At 48.0% G+C, this 19,585-nt stretch overlaps 1 protein-coding gene and 1 long non-coding RNA gene across 2 annotated transcripts in view; both read right to left on the bottom strand.

Moving 5' to 3' along the window:
* Positions 1–19,585, bottom strand: part of LOC140680877 (uncharacterized) — a 359,672-nt gene that overhangs the window by 170,696 nt on the left and 169,391 nt on the right. The window lies entirely within an intron of this gene.
* Positions 14,934–17,479, bottom strand: LOC140680931 (uncharacterized). The gene is made up of 2 exons (XR_012052272.1): positions 17,367–17,479; positions 14,934–15,403 (listed from the first exon to the last, which is right to left on the bottom strand). It is a non-coding gene; the product is annotated as an uncharacterized lncRNA (long non-coding RNA).

Below are 19,585 nucleotides of genomic sequence, written 5' to 3'. Positions count from 1 at the left end.
ATGCACTTAAAGTCCTGTCCCCTTGGCTGATACCTTGTTAAATTCAGCCTCCTGCAATAATATTTTGTCTTGTACTTATGATCCTAGAGCATGCAAAAGAAATACCAAGATGAATATAGTCGATTACCTTACCTTCATCCTTTAGAGCATTGAGTTAACCCCAGCCACTGAATAATTGCACCTGCAGAATACGTTTTATTGGGCGAAACAAGAGCAGGAGGACTCTTCAGCCAGTAGAGATCAAGACTGGTTGCCTCTGCAAAGCCATTTCAAGCCTCTTGGCTTGAGACTATGTCATTAGCTTCTGTCAGTGATTAATTTGAGAAGTATATATTCAGTAATGGACTATTTAGTGTACAAAGCTTAGTGCATAATCTATTTACTTACCACTGCCAGCACATCGCACAGTAGCATTGCAGCTAATATTGAACAAAACCCTGAGCGATGCAGTATCACCTTTTGATTTCTTCACATACCATTTATTTTTCTTACCAGGGATAAGTCCTGCAGACATTGGTCTCTCAGCAAACCCATGCTGGTAATTTTTCCTGCTTTTCCAGGCCTTGGTCCTCAGCTCACTGGTGATGCTCAGTTAAGACATGGTTTAAGCACCATCCAGTCAGGACCACTGAGGAGCAGGACAGTGATGGCAGCTGAGGTAGAAAGGAACAGGGCTGGAGGCCACAAGTCTGCGACAGAAAGGTGAATGTTGAGGGCCAAAATTGTTCAGTGAGATGCCGATCCAGAGAGAACTGGAGTGGATAGACTGAAACTTTCTGGGTTGCTGTTAGGCTGTCAGAATGTAAATGTAGCTCATGTTTGTACCAGCCAGTTGTATTTGCAGCTCAGGTGCATGAGCTCTGCAACAGAAAGTGGATGCATTTTCCATATTTAGTAGGATCTTGCATTTTTTTGTTGGGGGGTGGGGTAAGGAGGGCAGATAAAAAGGCTTGAGGAGCCCAGGGTGTGTGAATTCAGAAGCTGCTTACATTGAACTGAAAATGCCTAGTTTGGTACAGGCACAGTTGATATGCCTGGGCCAGAGGGCGTATCAGCTTCTGGGGAAGAGGAATGAGAAATGCCCTGGGGACCTCTCATCCCTCCTTAGTGCCAGACTGAAGGGACAGGGAGACCATCCTTCTTTATTTCCTTCCATCCCAACTGTGTCTGCTGCCTACACACCCTGAGCCATCTTCAAGGGTCTTGGGGCACCATCCAGCTCAGCTTTTCACAGTTTCTGCGGCAGCAAACCTGCTGCCTTGTCATCTATCAAGGGTACCTGCTCTGGGCAGCTATCTGCATTACCTGGGCTTAAAGCCATCTCGATGGGTTTTTTTCCATCTCGATGGAAATTCTTCGATGTTGAGAAGGAAAACCATCTCTTTCCAGTGTCTGTGCCAAAGTCAAAACAAGGAGAACGCAAGGCGTCCGCAGCAGTCGATGTGCTGAGGTGCTCTTCTGGGATTTTCATGTGGGTGTAAACCTGGTGTGAAGGTGGCTCAGTGTGGACGCAGGGTGCAGCCAGGGCTGGGTAATCGGCTTCCCCTCTGATTCCAAGTCCCCCCGTGTCCGTGATGAGTGGCCCAGGGCAGGAGCCCACCCCGCCTACCCCAATTCCAGCCGGGGAGTGACTGCGGGGTGCGGCTGGCCGGGTCCCCGCTGCGCTCTGCCGCCGTGGGACACGGGGCGCGCCCCGGCGATGTCGGAGCTGTGGCAGGGTGGAATCGGTGCCGTGGGCTGCGGCAGGAGCTGCCTGCACGGCCCCCAAAAGCGGGTTCTGGCAGCAGCGGAGCCGTGAGAGGCGGTGTTGGACCGCGCTGCGGCGGCCGCACGGGCAGCGCCGGGCCCGGCGGGCTCCGGAGCGTCTCCGCTGCATTCTGGGCAGTTCCAGCCTTGCTTTTTCGCAGCAGGCATTCGTTGCAACAAAATCTCCTTTCCCCCTTTCTCCTTTTTTCTCTTTCTTTTTAATTTTCTGCCTTTTTTTAAAATTTTCTTTTCTATTCTTCTTTCCCATTTCTCCTTTTCTTTTGAGGTGTTTCCTAGACCTTCCCAGCAGTGTTTGTGACCTCTTTCCCAGACTTTCCAGCATTTATGAAGCATCCCAGCGCTGGAAGGGTGACTCTTTGCCAATTGAGCATCCCTGCAATCACAGGTGGGCAGCTGATGCAGCCAAGAGCTCCGTGATGCCTCACCACACCCGTCGTGTTCCTGAGAGGACTCCCAGCCAAAGCTCAGCATCACGGCCACCTCTGCCACGTGCTCCCTGAGGTGACTCCTCTGGATATCCAGCCCTGGAGGAGAGGTTACACCTCAGGTTTTGCCTGGCTTGAAGAGAATAAAAAGCCCCATTGGTGACAGCAACATCAACAGGTAAAAATGTGCCAGTTTTTTTTGCTTTGCTCAATTTCCCTTTCCCTACACTGCTTTGTTTTATCTCATTTTTCATAGTTGCAAATTATCTTCTTTTCTTTCCCAAATTTCAAAACTTTCTCTAGATGCAAACTAGGGAGTGAGTGTGGAAGTGAGCTGCCTTCACCTTTATCTGCTGCTGTTGGACAGATGAATCCACACTACGGCAGAGCACTTGCAGATTACTCTCCTTCTTCTGTGAAAGTTTGCCTATCAGTGTAAGCGGCATCTGGAGATGGGAAAACTGAACTTCAGGTACTCCACCTTTCTTTCACCAGGTCAACAAGGAGATTGATTTTTCTTCTGCTATGCTAGCAAAGCCACAGGCTTGTTTTTGATTCCTACTCTTTATGACAAGGACGGGAGTTGGGAGTAGGGGGGAAGGAAGAAAACTTTGAGGGACCAGCTCTGCCCCTTGCAGTCACTAAAGGGATGCCTACCAAGGGCGGTGAAGGGAGAGGTCTTGCCAAGGCAGACAGTGCAATCATCTCTTTGTCTCACATAGAATCAGTGGGTCATTAATGTTTGAGCCAGCCTCTTATTTCACTGCAGTTGTCTGCATTGTCAAGGCTTTCCTCAATACATCAAAAACCTGAAGGCTTTAACAGCCCCCAGCAATGGCTGGAACAGGAGTTATTCCTGATCTAAAGCAAACCGTGCTGATGGCCTCTCTTTCTGTGATATTTGCGACACTGAGCAAAAGGATTGACCAACAAGAGATGATTACTTTTCCTTTTGTGCTCCCTTAGGTTATAGTTTTGAGAAGACAAGGATTATCTCCAGTTTAGAATCCTGCTTTTGAGCTGATGGATTCATTGCAGGCTCTGCTCCCTTTGCACTCTCAGCTTCCTCCAAAAGAGGAGTAGATGTGTGAGAGCCAGAAAACCAACCATTGGCAGCCCTGTATTGTGTGAGATATTTTATTTACAAAGGTGGGGACATTTGTACCATCACCTTCTCTTGATGGCTCCCCAAGCCTTGCTCTGCCAATAGAGCTACATGCAGAGAGGTCATTAGGAAGACTAAGGTGAATGCCTTGTGAAGGCCAGGAGACTGTTCTGGAGAAATTCCCTTCCAGCACTGAATTTTACAGTGGTCCAACGGGCTGGCAGGTGCAGTTTGTTTTACCTGGTTGCTTGGTTGCTTTGATCTTTAAAAAGTCTTGTAAATGCCTAAGAAGAAGAAAGTTGCTCACCTGTTCTGCATAGTGGGGGAAAAAAATCCACCCCAAATGCACAATGGAGGGAATATCTGTCTCTCTGTGTCAGTGATGCTAAACTGGAGTTTCAGTGGGAGAGGGCTCAGCCCTGGACAGGTTTTCCAGGCTAATTGAAAGGAACATGGTGATATCTGAAATGCTACTTTCTCCATGTGCTTGTGGCTTTGTTTAGCATGGAGATCAACAGAAATGCATAGGTAGCATCTCTCTTTACACCTGAGCCTGTGAAGAGAGGGTGAGCTGCTTTAATGGCTCTCTATATTTATTGAAATCTCTCTTTGTTGGGTATCCTGGGGTTTACACTGACTAGTACCTTTCCATAAGACATCTCTCAATCAACAGAGACAGCCAAGTTTACAGGGCAACATTTTTCCCCTGCTTGTCAGCATGTCAAGCAGCACCAAAACACACAATCTCCTCCTGAATCCCATAGCAAATAATTCATTTTTTAAAAACATCATCTACTGTCTGTAATGGTGTTGGAGATGGGTTAAGACAGCCACACTTCTGCTTCCTACCTATGGAGAGAGGAGAGCTTACAGCAGCTACCTGAGAGGCTATTTAGGAGGGAGACCCTTCTCGGCACTGTTCTGCAGTTTGGGTTTTTTCCTTGCAGTTAACTGTAGATACACTTGAAAAGGAAAACAAACAGAAAAAACCCAAACCAGTGGGCTATTAACAAGAGGGTTTAATGTTGACAATGGCACTTTGCAGTGGGAGTGTGATCTGCTTAATGTTCCAGAGCAGAGCAGCCCATCAGTTCACATCCCTTTCCTTGGCAGAGGTGCCAACGCTTCCCCCAGAAGTTAAAGCCATGTGTCTCATTTCTGAGAGAGGCTTATTCACAAAAAGGGAGGAAAAATTCATTGTCTGATCCACAGAAGGAAAAAACACACAAGCGGATAAATTATGAGAATTAAGATGGGCAGGCAGATTTCTGCAACTCGTGCATGTAAAAATCTGATCCTGGTAGACTTGAGCTGTGTCATTTTAGATGCATTTCTCTAACCCACGTAAATATTTCTGTCAAAAAATCAAATCTGGAAAAGAAAGAAATTTCATTCTTCATCAAAGCTCTACAGTGATCTCGTTATTAAAAACAGAGGAAAAAGATATATCAGGAAGGCAAACAGTTACAGCCACATAGTTGTTTTCAATAATCCAGTGAGTCACTACATAGAAAAGCCTTTCATTTCTCCCTGTGGTTCAGACAAAATAGTTTATTAAGATTTTGGTGCATTATTAAAAAAAAAAAAAGAAAGAGGAAAATGGTACCTCTTTATTTTAAAAACTGCTGCAATAAAAATTCAGATTATTCAAATTTATCAAGTGCATTTTATAAGGCAGTAAGCACAGCAATTTTTCCTCATACCACAAGATATTCCCTGGCTTTTCCATCTCACTCATAGTCCTATGTAAGGAGGCTGTTTACAAGGCATTGCTACAGCGAGAAAAAAATATTACAGAAATGAAAACTTGATCCAGCCAATGGCTGGATTTGTAATGAAAGACCTAACTGGAAGGTAAACAGCAGCCTAATGTAATACTTTAAAGGCAATTCTTTAAAAGTGATGTATAGTAGATGCAAAGGGGATCTGTACTTCAGATCTTCACCCATGCAGAGGTGTGGAATAGAAGTTAATTGCATATGTAGCTATAATGCACACTGAGCAGCCAGAACAGACAAATACAAATATTTAAGATATTTCACTTTTTTTAAAATCACAAGGTTGTGAACTTGCATTTTGTTTTGGTTTCTTTTTCCCCAGGAAATTGGACAGGAGGCTGGCTGAAAGTGTACCAGTGCTCTACAGGGATTTCTTGTGCATTTTCAAGGAAGGATTTGCGGTGTTCTAGAATGTGCAAATATCGTTTGGGGCTTGTCTTGTTTTGTTTTTTATCTCAAATGCTTGCCAAGGAAATCGAACTATATAAACATAATTAATAACATTTAACCTTAAATTCTGAGTCTTCATTAAGTCTTAATTTAAAAACCTTAGGAGGGAAGCTTGCAACCATTCCTGTTCATAAGGTTGGATGGAATTTGGGGCAGGTTTGATGGCAGAAGAGGGAAAGCACTGAAATGGGGAAAGCTCAGCAAACTGTGCTGAGGCCAGTTAGTGGTCAAGTGGTCGTGTCATGGATAATGGGACAAGATCTGGATTCAAGGTGCCTCTTGTGTGGTCAAAGCAGGCCATGGTGGACGTGGCTCTGGGCAGCCTGATCTGGTGGCAGGTGTCCGTGTTTGTGGGCTTGGGGTCAGATGGGCTCTCAGGCCCCTTCCAGCACAAACCATTCTGTGTCTAGGAATTTAAGAAGGCTGTGGGAGAACTGGATGGCTTGTGGGCTGAAAAAACAGGAGCTTTCCCTTTGTGTGAGAGTTACTACAAATCAGAACGGGGTTTTTTTCAGAATTATTGTTTAAAGAGTAACAAAAATTTTCCTGAAGCACAAAGAAGAGTACTCTGGGAACCTGAAAGAAGCCACCCAATTAGATGATAGAAAAAATAACTTATAAAGACAAAATTGCAGAAGCAGTCAATACAACACAAGCTTCGTAATTGTATTTTATGTAACTAAAGGCTGGTCTCAAGAAACATTTTAATGCATTACACCACCCCACAATGGGCCCAGTGCTGATGCTGGATTAACTGTCCCCGGTGAGTGGCTGAGCTCACGTCTCCCTGCCTACCTGGAGCTCGACTCTGCTCTGCCTCTGGGGTTATGATCTCATCTCTGAAGTGCTGCAAACACAGCTGAGCTCCACACTGCTCCCACTGTAGGTCCCACTTCTGGAAACGTGGAGCTGGGGATCTGGGCCACGCAGCACAGAATCTCTGCAGGAGATGGAGGAGGTGAGACACCCCCATGCCACTCTTTCTCCTCACAGATATTCACCACAGCTATCTTCAAAGGCCGTGGACTTCCAAAGAGCTGCTGGCCTGGCTGTGCGTATATGGAGCCTGTATTTTTCCTTCTGCTTCTCCAGGTGGGAACTGAAAAGCTTGCACCTATAAAGAAGCACCCATCATTGTCCTGACATCAGTTTGAGGTGGGCTAGTAGGTATTTCCAAGGGTCTCAGCTGTTTGCAGGTGAGAAGTCATTTTTTCTTGCACAAGCTTTCTTCTTGCATAGGCTTTTGGCTGCTTGTCACGTATGAGGCTGTGCTGGCAGGCAAGAGGAGACCCAACTGAATATTTCTGTCACACCAAGTGTTTGGATTTGTTTCAGGGTGGCTCACTCTGTGCAGAGATGCCTGCTTCCAGCTTTGTGCACTCTGGCACGTGTTGCCTAATGGACCAGGACTTCTCGCTCAGCCCAGCTGACAAGGAGCATCTCTGTCACCACAGCTGACACACGCCTGCTTTGTTAAATGACATAAGGTGCTGCAGTGCAAGGCACAAGTTCTCCCATGCTTTCAGCTAAACAATTTACTGCTGTGCTGCATATACCCCTTGGTCCAGCAAGGGAGGACCCAGAGCTGGTCAGTGTCCCAGTGGCCAGCTCTGTCCCCCCTGACACTGCAAGGAGCAGTGGAAACAAAGTGACATGTTGACCTAATGCCCTACCTGTAGGGCGTTCATACCTACCCTGCCTGACAGCTCCCAAACTGCCTGCTGAGGTTCAGCCCCATGAGGCATTTTCTGCTCTGCTACGTCCCAGCTTCTCCAGTCCTCCTGCCTCTGCACCATCCTGGGTGTAGGCAAAGCCAGGGCTTTGGAATGTGTGTTTCTGGCTGCAAACTGAGGTCTTTTCTGCACATCAAATGCTCATCAGCGACTGAGAACACAACCAAGGAGGTTGTGGAGGAGAGGAGGAAGCCACACTTGATCCCACAGAAACCACAAACCTAATTTCACACCGAAGGCAATTAGCCAGCACGCATTTGGTTAGGGTGGCTGTGCTACTTTGTAAAACGTGACCTTTTAATAAGCTGGAGTGGTGGATCTGAGTTTCAGCCAGTCCACACTGGCAAAAGAAAGCCACCAGCAGTTAAATATCATCAGGAGAGGGAAGCAGTTGTGAAGTGGCTCTCAAAACCATCTCTGTGCACTTCCAAGTCCTGCTTTGCACGACGGGATCATGTTCCTGACTCCATGCCATCACACTCATCCTCCCTCCTGAAGCCAGCAGGATGCTGCAGCATCCTTGGCTGGGCAGTGCTGACTCAGGCACAGAGTCCTGTGCCTGCTCCCTGGCACTGCTGTCCCCCAGATATTTCACCACTAGATATAAAAATCCCCGAGTCAGGCGCTTGCGGCTGCGCTCACTGCAAGGAGAAGCAGTGAAAGGCTGATTTATGCTCTGAACCACAAAAGCCTTTTATTGCTGCTTTTTTACTTGAATGTAACTCTCTTGCCCTTAAATGTGTAATCCCTTTCTAACAGTCTTGTGGAAGTGGCAGGGCTCTCCACGGGTTAAAGGCAGTATTTTTCAAGAGGATCAAGTTGTCCACCAGGTCCCCGAAGCCCCTCTTGCCCTGGCACAGCCAGTCCTCCTGTCAGCAAGGGAGGAGAGCAGCAGTGAGCTATGTGCTGCCGGCATGGTCCACCACATACCCCCAGCCCTCAGCTTCCTGGGGTTGTTGGAGGGTTATTCCATCACTTGGAGTATTCCCGACAGTCTTGGGCACTGCTGCTCCTTCAGGGGAGAATAAAACCCCAAGCTGATCTAACAGCAACAGGGATTTAGGAATTTGGCTCCAGGCAGCATATGCATTTAAAGAATTATTTCCTAATTTTTATTAATTACTATTAGTCATTTATGGCCCCTTTAAATTCAACTTCCCAAGAAAAATATTGCTTTTGGGAAAAAAAAAACCAAAACAGTCATTAAATGAACACTTAGCAAAAGCTACAGCTGCACCATAAAAGAGAAATACTGGAGCAGGGGGGAGGAATATTTCAAATTGACTGGGAGATGCAAGTTGTTGAATGGATGGAAAGCCAGCCGAGATCCTAAGGAAAGGGTGATGCTGGAGAGGGGCAAAAGTACACAGTGTGGCATTGCTAGGTTCATTGTCAGGCCTGCTGTTAATTACGTGAACCCAGGGTCCTCATGAAACAGGAAAGCTGGACAGGACAGAACGCACGTCAAACCAATATGATTAATGCAACGTTCTCTGTTTATTCGAGAGGAGATGGCAGCTTATATACACTTCTATACAGTTTACAGTTTACAAAGGTACATTCATTGGCAAGCGAACATTGTGTGTCTTTTTCTTAAGGTGACCTAAACCTCACACTATAAACCTATACTACTTCACACCCAGACAGCCCAGTGCTTCCCATCACACCTTAATACAATTTCTAACTGCACCACAAGCTCTTAATTTCTAACTGCGCCAGAGGCTGGAAAGCCTCACAAGGCCCAGATCTGAGGCCTAGGCTGGAGTAGCTCAAATCTCATTCCAAACATAAATCATGCCCTCTCTGTCTCAGAAATGCTGCAACAATTAGGTGCTTTATTAATGATTTGGAAGCAATAAGAATTAATTGCATCAGAAAATGATGGTACATTGGGAAGAGCTGAAAGCAGAGGTGAGAGCAGAAGAAAGAACAGCGAGAGAGGCAGGGAGGGCTGAGGGGTGTAAGAGGGATTTGATTTCATTCAGGCTCTGGGGGCTTTTCTACAGTTTCCCCTAGTAAAAGAGCACCAATAATGTCTGTGGACAAGGAAGGGGCCCAAAGAGGTCAGACAGGAGGGTTTGGTTTGAAGCAGGAACCATGGAGACCCTTCCTGTCCCACTCAAGAGAGGAACAGAGACTTGCCTGAGGTGTGAGGCAGGCAGAGTCCCTGCGCAACAAAACTGATCAGCGTGGAGGGGCAGCTGACTTCAGAAGATCCCAGACTGTATAGCAGGGCGTGTTTAAAAGAAAACACTAAACAGACAATACATTGTTCTGCCTGCTTTGCAGCCTAACTGAAGGAAGGGGGAAAACAAAGCCCAGATTAATGTAGAAATTGCATTTAATGATCATCTTGAGAAGCCATAGGACAAAATCAAGGGAGTGAGCTGCCCCAAGCTGTTAAGGAGGAAACCCTCTGCCCAACATTAAATCACATGGAGAAAACTCCTCTGGCAAGAGAATATTTGGTGCTTAAAGACACCCAGCCCTCCAGCTACCCAAACACCACCACATTCAAAAGCGCGCTTGAAACTTACTTGGTGGCACAGTTAAATTTATTTGCAACTCATCATTCTGGAGGTAGGCAAAGGTGACAAAGCCAAGGACGAAGCACTGTGTAAAATTTTACTTTTACTGAGCGGACCCTAAAGAAGCCCAAGCAGAGCTTTATTTTCTGGCTCCTCAGGCTGACAGTCTCCATTAACCACTGGTTAATACTGCAGCGTCAGAGCAAACCCAGAGTCGCAGCCCTGTGCTGTTAGAAAGTGTCCTTCATCCCAGCAAGAGACCTTGGGGTGAGAACATTTTGCATGAAGAGCCACTGGTGTAAGAGCTGAGCCTCTCAGCTCTGCATTGCAGTCAGCGTGTCGTGTGCCATCCCTCCACGCCACAAATAATTCTACAATTTCTCAGCTGGGAGCCTTTGGAAGCCACATACTAATATGCTTATATGGGAAGAGAGACCAGACAAGGTTCAAATAAAGAGCTCATGTAATAAATAAACATGAGGTCAGTATGGGAACAGCAATAATTGCTTTGTATGACAAGATTTGCGTAGCAAACATTCGTGAATAATGTACAGCCGGTGTCAGGTAAGGAGCCTTCACTATCATTGTTCCGTCTGCACCTTCCAATCTAGAAGGTACAGCAACTCCAGCCAGAGCAATTAGTCACTGTTTACTGAGAGGCAGATCGAGCAAAATTTTTCTAGTTCAATATTTGAGCGAGTTTCGCCTCAGAGCCTCTCGCTGGATCCATTTCTGCGCCAGGCAGGGATCACACTTCTTTCCTGGGGGTGGCAAGGAGGGATGATCAGCAGTGCTGCTAATCTGCTCAGCAAGGGCACAGGCTGGCTCCCAGCCTCTCCTGCTGGCCTCTCCCAGGTGGTGTTCTCAGGGAAAACCTAAGAAAGAGGCTGAAGACCCTGCATGTCAGGGCTCTGCTTCCTGGCTGCCTTTTCTTTCACCTGCCTCTGCCTGCCAGTTTCACGGCCCCTTGGCCACCGCTGATGCAGGCAGTGGGATGCAGCACCGAGGGCAACACCACCTCCTTCTTTACAGCCTCCTTTCTGCAAAGCTTGCCTAATAAGTTCCAGCTAAACTTCCAGCTCTTTGGCCAACGAGCAATAATCCCACTTGAAATACTATCTTGATTTGGGGATATTTTTCCTTTTTTTAAAGGCATGCAAGCCTCTGGCTTCCCTGGAAAGGAGGCAGTTTGGCTGGAGGGACTGGGGTTATTCCTCTGAGGGTAATTCCTATGGGAAAACCATTCCATTGTAGCTGGTTGGAGGCAAGGAACTTGCTGCTGCAGTCTTCCACCTTAACTGCTTGGGGGTGCCAGGTAAAGCTGTTAGCATCACTGGGAAGTAACTCCAGGAAGTACTGCACAGAACAGCTGGACAGGCATAAGGAGAGTTCCTTCATGTTGGTGAGATCCAGAAGGGCTTGATCAGAGTAAGCAGGCCTCAAAACCTATGGCATGCATTTTGGGGACATGAAGGGAAGAATTGAAGGTGTTTTTCTCTTGTGCACTCGCAGAATTCATTTGTGACTGAGGATGCCAATCAGCTCCTCAAGAGTGATAAATGGCAGCTGCTGTCTCCCTCCTGTGATGAGATGTTGAGATTTTCAGTCTCTGTCTTTCCAAGACAAGTCTTGACGAGACACTGTTCCCCAGGATCTGTTAGGGGGGATGTCTGTGTTGGCATTTCACCCTTGTGCTGGGGTGGCTGGTGGTGAGGGGGCGTACGGGGCTGATGCTTGCAGGACCCTGGCACTGCAGCTGTCCCCAGAGCATCCAGGAGGTGCCACCAGGCTGGCAGGGGACATCAGGATGGGGAGTGCATTGGTGGGAGATGCCATTACACCTCTGTGCCCCTCAGAGTTGTAGGCAGGCTGGAAAACGTGGCTCTCATCAGCTACTTCAGTGCCAAGTCCACCCAGCAGCACAGTGAAGAGTGATCTCCGAGGTGCTGCCGACCCGCCCTACTGCCCTGAAAACCTCTCTCCCTCCTTTGCAGCCCTTCCACCCTAAAGGTCCCCACCCGCCTGGGCTGGGCGCTGGGAAGCCCTGCACTCACCTTGGTGCTGAGAGCGCAGCTGGGGCGCTCTGGGCCATGTGCACCACGGCAAGGCTGGGTGAGCCCTCCGGAGCCGCCGGCGGTGCCTCGCCATGAAGAGGAAGAAGGGCAGAAGCACGCGCCAGGAGGACCTGAAGCGGACGCTCTTCCCAAAGCGCTTCCCCCTCCTGTCCCGGAGCCTGGAGCGTGCCCTCATGGACCTGCGGAGCGCGCAGTGAGGCCTTTGGATGGGATATGGAAGAGCATCGTGGTGCTGGGCCCCCAGGTTGACGTGGGAGAGCTCCCTTGGATGGAATGTTGGGGTGGGTGGCGGTGACGGCACTGGGCCATGGGGACACGAGTGTCCCAAACTGAGCAGGACGGGCCAGGCATCCCCATTTCCCCATTGTTCCTGAATTCCAGAGCCTGGGAGATTTGACTTTTGGCTTTTGCAAGCTGGAGTGAGGAGCCCTTCCCCTCAGGAATTCATCCCTCCTGCCATCCCTCCTGCACTGCTGAGGATCACCCTGGTTGTTTTTCAAGCAATATCCTTAATAATTATTATTTTTTTAAATATCCCGTCTCCTTTTTCATGCTGTGAAGTCAGGGATCAGGGAGATCTCAGTCCTGGGAATTGGGGTTGCTCAGCTGTTCCCCATCTTTAGGGCCTTGTGCTGCCAGCTGCTCCTGGGAATGCTGCCATGCAGCAGGAGAATCTCCCTGGAGGTGCCTTGCCCTTGCCCTGCTCACTCCGTCCTCAAACCCAATTGATCCCCTTTGCAAGCCCTGTGGATTTGATGCTCCCAACTCCCTCCTTTTCCTCTTTTTTTGTCCTGATGGCAAGTGAAAGGGACAGGAGGGGAATGGTGACTCTCAAAAGCTGCCAGACCTTCAGCTGCATGTCATAAACCCATTCCTTTCTCTATAATTCACACCATGCTGCTTTTCATTCCTCATCCTTTTTAGTGTGAGTAGTTACTCCTTTTTCCCACTTTAATACAATTGTACCACACTTCTCCTTTCCCATATCCCAGGAAGCTGCTCACCCATTACATGGCTTTAAATGGAGTAATTGCAAGATTAGGTTCCTTTGGCCAGGCCATTAAAAAATGCCATTACAGAGGAACTGCAGGAGAGTGCCTGGAAAATCAAGCTTTGAGGGTGAAAGCTCTGCAGGCATATTTTTATTGCTATTGACCACCCCAGGGCCTCTGGGAGAAGGGAGCCAAGAGCATTTCTGGGGTTTTTGTCCTCTGAGGAAGGAGAGAAGGCAGGAGTGGCTCCATGTGGGGTGGGTGGGATCAGCTGGGATCTAGGTTGTTGTCTTCACTGAGAATTAAAAATAAACATTGTCAGCCCTGGGAGGCAGAGCTGGAGTGCTTGTCCAGCTCCTTGGGACAGCAGGGCCAGGGAGCTCCTGGGGAGCTGTGGAGCTGAGGAAGGGCCTGGAGCAGGAAAGGCTGAGGGAGCTGGGGCTGAGGAGATGCTGAGAGGGGCCCTCAGGCCTGGGTGACCCTGTTGTGACCCTGAGTGTCCCTGGGTGTCCCTGAGTGTCCCTGTCCATCCCTGTCCGTCCCTGTGTGCAGGAGGGCAGAGCAGCCCCAGGCCCTGCTACAGGCCCAGCAATGGCCCCAGAGCCCCGGGCAGGGCTGAGCCAGGCAATTCCCTGCCCAGGAGGCAGAACTTCCCTGTGGGCACTGGAGCAGAGCCCAGAGAGGCTGTGGGTCCTCCCTGGCTGGGGATATTCCAGAGCCCTGTGCACACCCCGCTGTGCCCTGTGCTCGGGATGGCCCTGGGGTGGCACCAGCTGAGCCTCTGTGCTCCCTTAGCCCTGCCCCACTCCGGGATTCTGGGATTCATCCCCCCACATGAGTTTTTTGGGTGACCCCCGGGTGAAGGTGCTCCCGAGCTCTCTCTGGGTTTCATTCAGCAGGAAATCATTTTGCCACATTCTCCAGTGGTGTCACCGAGGCCGTCACTTGCCGGGTCACAGATGGCTCGTGACTGTCCTTGCTCCCTCTCTGGGCTGGGGATGGAAAGTTCCTGGGTGAGCTGAAGGGAAGGATCCCTCTCTGTGCCATCAGCAGGTGCTGGCCGTGACCTCCCAGCACTTGGGCCTTGTCACCATCACCCCTCTGCTTTATCCTGAGCCTCTCCTCAGGTGGAGCCCGGCTGTGGTGGCACCCCCAGAGCGGGGAGGGACATAAAGGACAGCAGAGCCACCTGTGAGCCAGGGCAGGGCTGATAAGGAGCTGGTTTGGGAGGAGTGACTTGGAATGCTGCATGTAAATGTGGGAGTGCAGAGTCCCAGATAAGATGTGGGCGGGTGAGATAACAAAGGGTCAGGAGGGCTGATCCCGGGAATATTTCCTGAGAGCAGCTGTGTTCAAAGCTGGCTGCAATTCACTGCCTGCTTTTCCTTGACAGGGAGGTGACCTCCCTCTGCTGCTCGCTGAGGTTTGGGGTTGATATTTGGGTAGTATTTGTCAACAGACCAGACCAAACACCACCTTGATTTGTGTTCTAAGGCACCTGCTGTTTGTAACAGGGATTTTCATGAGAGAGGTGGCAAGGGGAGGGTGTGTAATTTAATCTCCAGGCTGTAAAAATCCATTTCTGCTTGTACTTGTTGATAATGTAACTGTGACACAGCTAATACAAAATGACCCGAATGCACTTTCACAGAGTTGTCATAATGAAGGTTGGTCTGTACCCACAGGTGCAGGATGCTGCTCACAGTTTGATGGAAAACTGGAACAACTGGGGTGTTTTTTCTCTTTTTTTTTTTTTTTTTTTTTTTTTTTTTTTTTTTGTGTGTGTGTGTTTATGGTCCTTCAAATATTAACAACTTTTTTTTTTTTATAGCTGCCATCTCTGCAGTACTTTCACCTGCAGTTGTCCATAGCTCCATAAAATAACCTTTTTTTTTGAACTAAAGAAAAACTGACTGGAGGAGGAAGACCAGGTTTGGGTGAGGGTGGATTTTTTCCAAGGAATTCCAAGGGCAGAGCGGGGCCTCCTGTAAAATGAACATTTTGTGTGGTCATCAGTTGCTTCAGGAGTATGTCGCTGTCGAGGCAGGACGGGAATGAGAAGACTGACTCAGAAGACTGCTGAGAGTAAAACTCTGATTTATTCAAAATACACCACTCTTTTATTTACATTCTTTCCCAACTCTTTCCCAGGCTTCTGCCTGGCTAGAAACTCTCCATTTCTCTATTTGACTGAATCTGAGACCCACAGGAGTATAGATTAAATCCTTGGAGATGTAGATGTTAGAAAAAGAACAGAAATTACCCCTTGGAACGAAACCAAACCTGTCAATGCTGGCTGGTTTTGTCTGTCTTGGTACCTGGGGTACGAGTGCCACGAGGACCTCATTCCTGGGAGGGCTGGAAATGGACAGTGAGGGGTTTGGGATGTGAGAAAATCACTGCCTGGAGAGGCTGGGGTGTGTTCTGGGAAATGCAGGCACTGGGAGAGCAAATCCTTCAGCTGAGTGTCAGAGCAAGACACACTTTTTGTGTCTCTTGGAGATCTCTTGGGTCACTTCTTCTGTCTCTCGTGTAGAAATTCTGGCCCACCTGCCACAATTAAAAGTCGGGATACAAAATTAGGTGGAAGTGCAGGACGGTGTGATAGGCAGGATGAGTGTGGCTCCAGAGAAGGGAACAGGAGTGGGAGTGAGCAGGATCTCATGCCCAAAGGTGGCTGGGGTGGGTCAGAGGATGGAGGATGCGCTCCTGGAGGCAGTTTGGGTGCATGAGAACAGGCTGAGAGTGCCCAACAGGAGAAGCATCACCATATGGGACTATAAAGTGAAGGGAAAACCCCCTCGTGATTCGTGCAAGTGAGTAAACAATTGCTGTCCCTACCTGCCTGCAGGCAAGAGGTTTTGGTGTGAGTCTGCTGTTCCAGGCTTGGCCAAGGACACAGCCTGGGAAGCTCCTCAGTGTGATTCAGCCCAGTTTGTTTTGAAAAGCCCCACAAAAACACAAGCACATGTACAGGAAGCATGGAAACTGCAGCTTGTGTTGGGAGCACAGTTGCTGGGTTTGTACACTTCAGCCAGGAAGAAAGGAATTCTTGTTGAAACTTGTTCTGTCTGTTCCTCTCTATGTAAACTTCACATATTTTGTGGGATGCTGCATCCACAGAGTAATCAGAAGGCATGGGGCAAAAAAGAGGCAACATTTGCAGATAGTCCAGTTTCCATTTCTGCTTTGCCGCTGCACATGATTAGCACATTGAACATAACTGCTAGCACTCACTTACAAAGACTGTGAATAAATCATTCCTTTGATCTTCTTCAAAATCCAAGAGAAAGAAGAGATAGGGTAGGATAAGGATTGCATTAAGTATGATAGTGTTTAGAATTTCTCAGTCTTGAACGTTCTTTATTCAGGGACCGACATATTAAAAATTTAAATTATTCCCATTAAAACATTGTTCCCTGGTACAGCTGTCAAGAGGAAATAGAACATAACTAGGACATTTGTGTCTGGCCAAAAGTCACCAAAATCTCCAAGCATTCCCAAGGAGAACTCTCAAGGAAAGTATCAGAATCCCAAATGACCTTGACATCACCTCCGAATCAATAGCTTGACATCTGATAGAGACAAGTGGAGAATGCTCAGTGATAAAGGGAGCTTGTGTGGTGCAGCAGCAGAACTCAGGCAAAGAATTAAGGGATAAGGAAAATGTCAGACTATAGAAATCAACGAGATACTGTTGCCAAAAATTAGAATTCTCACCTTGGGCTGTAGGAAAGGAGAAAAGCGGTAGAAGAGGGTAGGCAAGACTCAGAGGCTGATCCCCATCCTCTGCCTGTGACACCACTCCTGTTGTTCTGAAGCTTTTCAACAAGATGTCTAGGGACAAACTGTAAAGAGTCTAGAAGGGAGAAGGAGGAAAGGAATAAAAGATGATCAGATCTGAAAGTGAGTTTTATCTGGGGAAAGAAGGAAGGAAAGAAGGAAAGAAAGGGAAGGGAAGGGAAGGAAAGAGAATGAGAAAGGGAAAGGGAAAGAGAAAGAGAAAGAGAAAGAGAAAGAGAAAGAGAAAGAGAAAGAGAAAGAGAAAGAGAAAGAGAAAGAGAAAGAGAAAGAGAAAGAGAAAGAGAAAGAGAAAGAGAAAGAGAAAGAGAAAGAGAAAGAGAAAGAGAAAGGGAAAGAGAAAGGGAAAGAGAAAGAGAAAGAGAAAGGGAAAGAGAAAGGGAAAGGGAAAGGGAGAGAAGGAAGGAAGGAAGGAAGGAAGGAAGGAAGGAAGGAAGGAAGGAAGGAAGGAAGGAAGGAAGGAAGGAAGGAAGGAAGGAAGGAAGGAAGGAAGGAAGGAAGGAAGGAAGGAAGGAAGGAAGGAAGGAAGGAAGGAAGGAAGGAAGGAAGGAAGGAAGGAAGGAAGGAAGGAAGGAAGGAAGGAAGGAAGGAAGGAAGGAAGGAAGGAAGGAAGGAAGGAAGGAAGGAAGGAAGGAAGGAAAGAAAGAAGGAAGGGAGGGAGAAAGGAAGGGAGGGAGGCTTCAGTACCTGCTGGGCTTTCTGAGCCACTCACCAGCATTCCCAGTATGTTTGCAGGTACTCCAGGGAAGCTCCTTCTCATCTGCAAAGCAGAATTGCAGCCTAAGCCACTTTTCCCATCCTGTAATTCCCCTCTTTAGCCACAGACTGGGGAGAAGCGGCAAACTGCAAACAGCTTGATTATCCAAACTTGGGTGATCCCTGTCCAAGAGGTAGGAAGGAAAACTGAAAATATTCCTGCAGTTGGGCAACAAGAGCCAAACAGCACTGTAAGAATGTGTGTGATTAGATCAGGACCAGTTGCTGTGTGTGAGCTCTCTCCCTGTTAGCACATCTACCAGCTCATCAATGTCCATGGAAGCAAAAGGCTGCATCTGCCTTTAACTGGGACAGATAAACTGCAGGCAAGCCAAATTCCTAGGCATGCCTGCACATGTCTGTGCAGAGCTATAGTCTCTCTTGGTGATCTCATTTAAACATAGTCAAAATTAGTAAAAGATGCTGCTATATGGATATGACAATTCGTGCAAATAAAATTGTCATATATTTTATCGTTATGTACTGTTAAGATACTCTTCTAAGAAGTTTTTAAAAACACACAAGCCAGCGACAGGGATTGCAACACAATGTTGAAACCACCTGGACAAAGGAGGGAGGACTCCATTCACAAGCATTCACTGAGACGCTGCTGCTGGGCCGGGTGCTGAGCACAGGGCTGGGCACACAGAGATGCTTTTGTTCTTGCTGAGCTCCCACTGAGCCAAAGCCTGGCCTGCCCCTCCTCTGGCCACGCTGGAGAGGGGCTGGGGCTGCGGGGGAGCTTGGGAGGGGACACAGCCAGGACAGGTGACCCCCACTGACCCCGGGGATACCCCAGACCATAGGGCAGGCCTCACGCTCAGGGTATAAAGTGGGGGGAACAAGGAGGAAGGGGGGACATTTGGAGTGATGGCTTTTCTCTTCCTAGGTAACACTCTAGGCTGGAGGGGGCCCTGTCTCACCAGTGGGCAGGGTCAGCACCAAAGACACAGACACCAGCTGAAGGAATTGTGTCATTTATATCATGCACAGCTGCAAAGAATTACAAAAGGATAAGCTCAGCAAAGCACATCATCATTAGCAAAGCATTACAAAAGAAGCTCAGCAATGCATCCAGTCATTGCTACCAGAGATTGCCTGGAGTGATTAAGGAAAGATCCATCACCAGTTAGCCTCAGGCTTTACCATCATCCACAGCCACACATCAGTTGGGGGAAGCCAAGGACTGGAGAGCCACTCCCAGACACTGGGAATTCCTGCAGGTGCCTCCACCTCTGCAGGCAATGAGGCTCCAGCCCCAAAGCTGTGAGAGGACCCAGCTTTTACACTGTTAAACAAACAAGCTGGCATCACTGCCACTGCGAGAACATCTGCTTTCATTCTCCTGACTGCTTTCTCCCAAAGCCTGGCCAGGGCTGAAGGAGGAACCAAGGGAGTTGACTTTGATCCTTCACCCCCAAACAAGGCCAGATGGGGCCTTGTCTGTTTCTAAATACAGACAGATAAATCCATGTTTTATCAAGGAACACATGCATTGATCATGTTGTTAATCATGCTTCCTTAATGAGTGGATACAAATACAACATTTGCTTGGAAGGTTCATCTAGAGGTGAGCTTTGCCTCAGGGCCTGTTCAGGCCCTGATCACAACCTGTTCAGGCCTTGGTACTTTGATCGGTCCTGAGACCTACAATCAACTACAACCTTTGTAACAATTCTTTCAGTAACACAGCTTAGATTTAGGTATTAGGCATAAAGGCATCTCCTCTTGTTCTACAATTAAGTGCAGTTAAGGTTCATTACTCAGAGCTATTCACGTTCCTTTTAAAACATGCCTAAACAGTTGCTATTCTCTGTTATTTATCAAATGCCTCTCTTTTCTTGAGACTGTCTCTTTTAAGAAAGGTCTCAATACTCCACTTCCCAGCACAAAGTGTCACAGCAACTCACCAAGTGCACACACTGCAATGATGACAGGCCCTGCCATGAATGCATTTCACAGCAGCCTCTAATTTGGCAGCCACGAAGCCAATCCCACCAAGAAGAATTTTCTTCTGCCACTCTTCTACTGCTCTTTCTGTCAAGGTGATTCCTGACTGTTGGCCTTCAAACCCATCACTGCTAGCAGTGCAACATCCCCGTCCCCTGATAGCCCAGGTTCCTCCTTGGCCAGCAAGCAGATAATCCAAGGCCATGCGGTTCTCTGGAGTCCCCA

The sequence above is a fragment of the Taeniopygia guttata genome, chromosome 30 (genome assembly GCF_048771995.1).
Source record: "Taeniopygia guttata chromosome 30, bTaeGut7.mat, whole genome shotgun sequence".
Classification (NCBI taxonomy): Eukaryota; Metazoa; Chordata; class Aves; order Passeriformes; family Estrildidae; genus Taeniopygia; species Taeniopygia guttata.
This window is presented reverse-complemented; position numbering and strand designations above follow the sequence as displayed.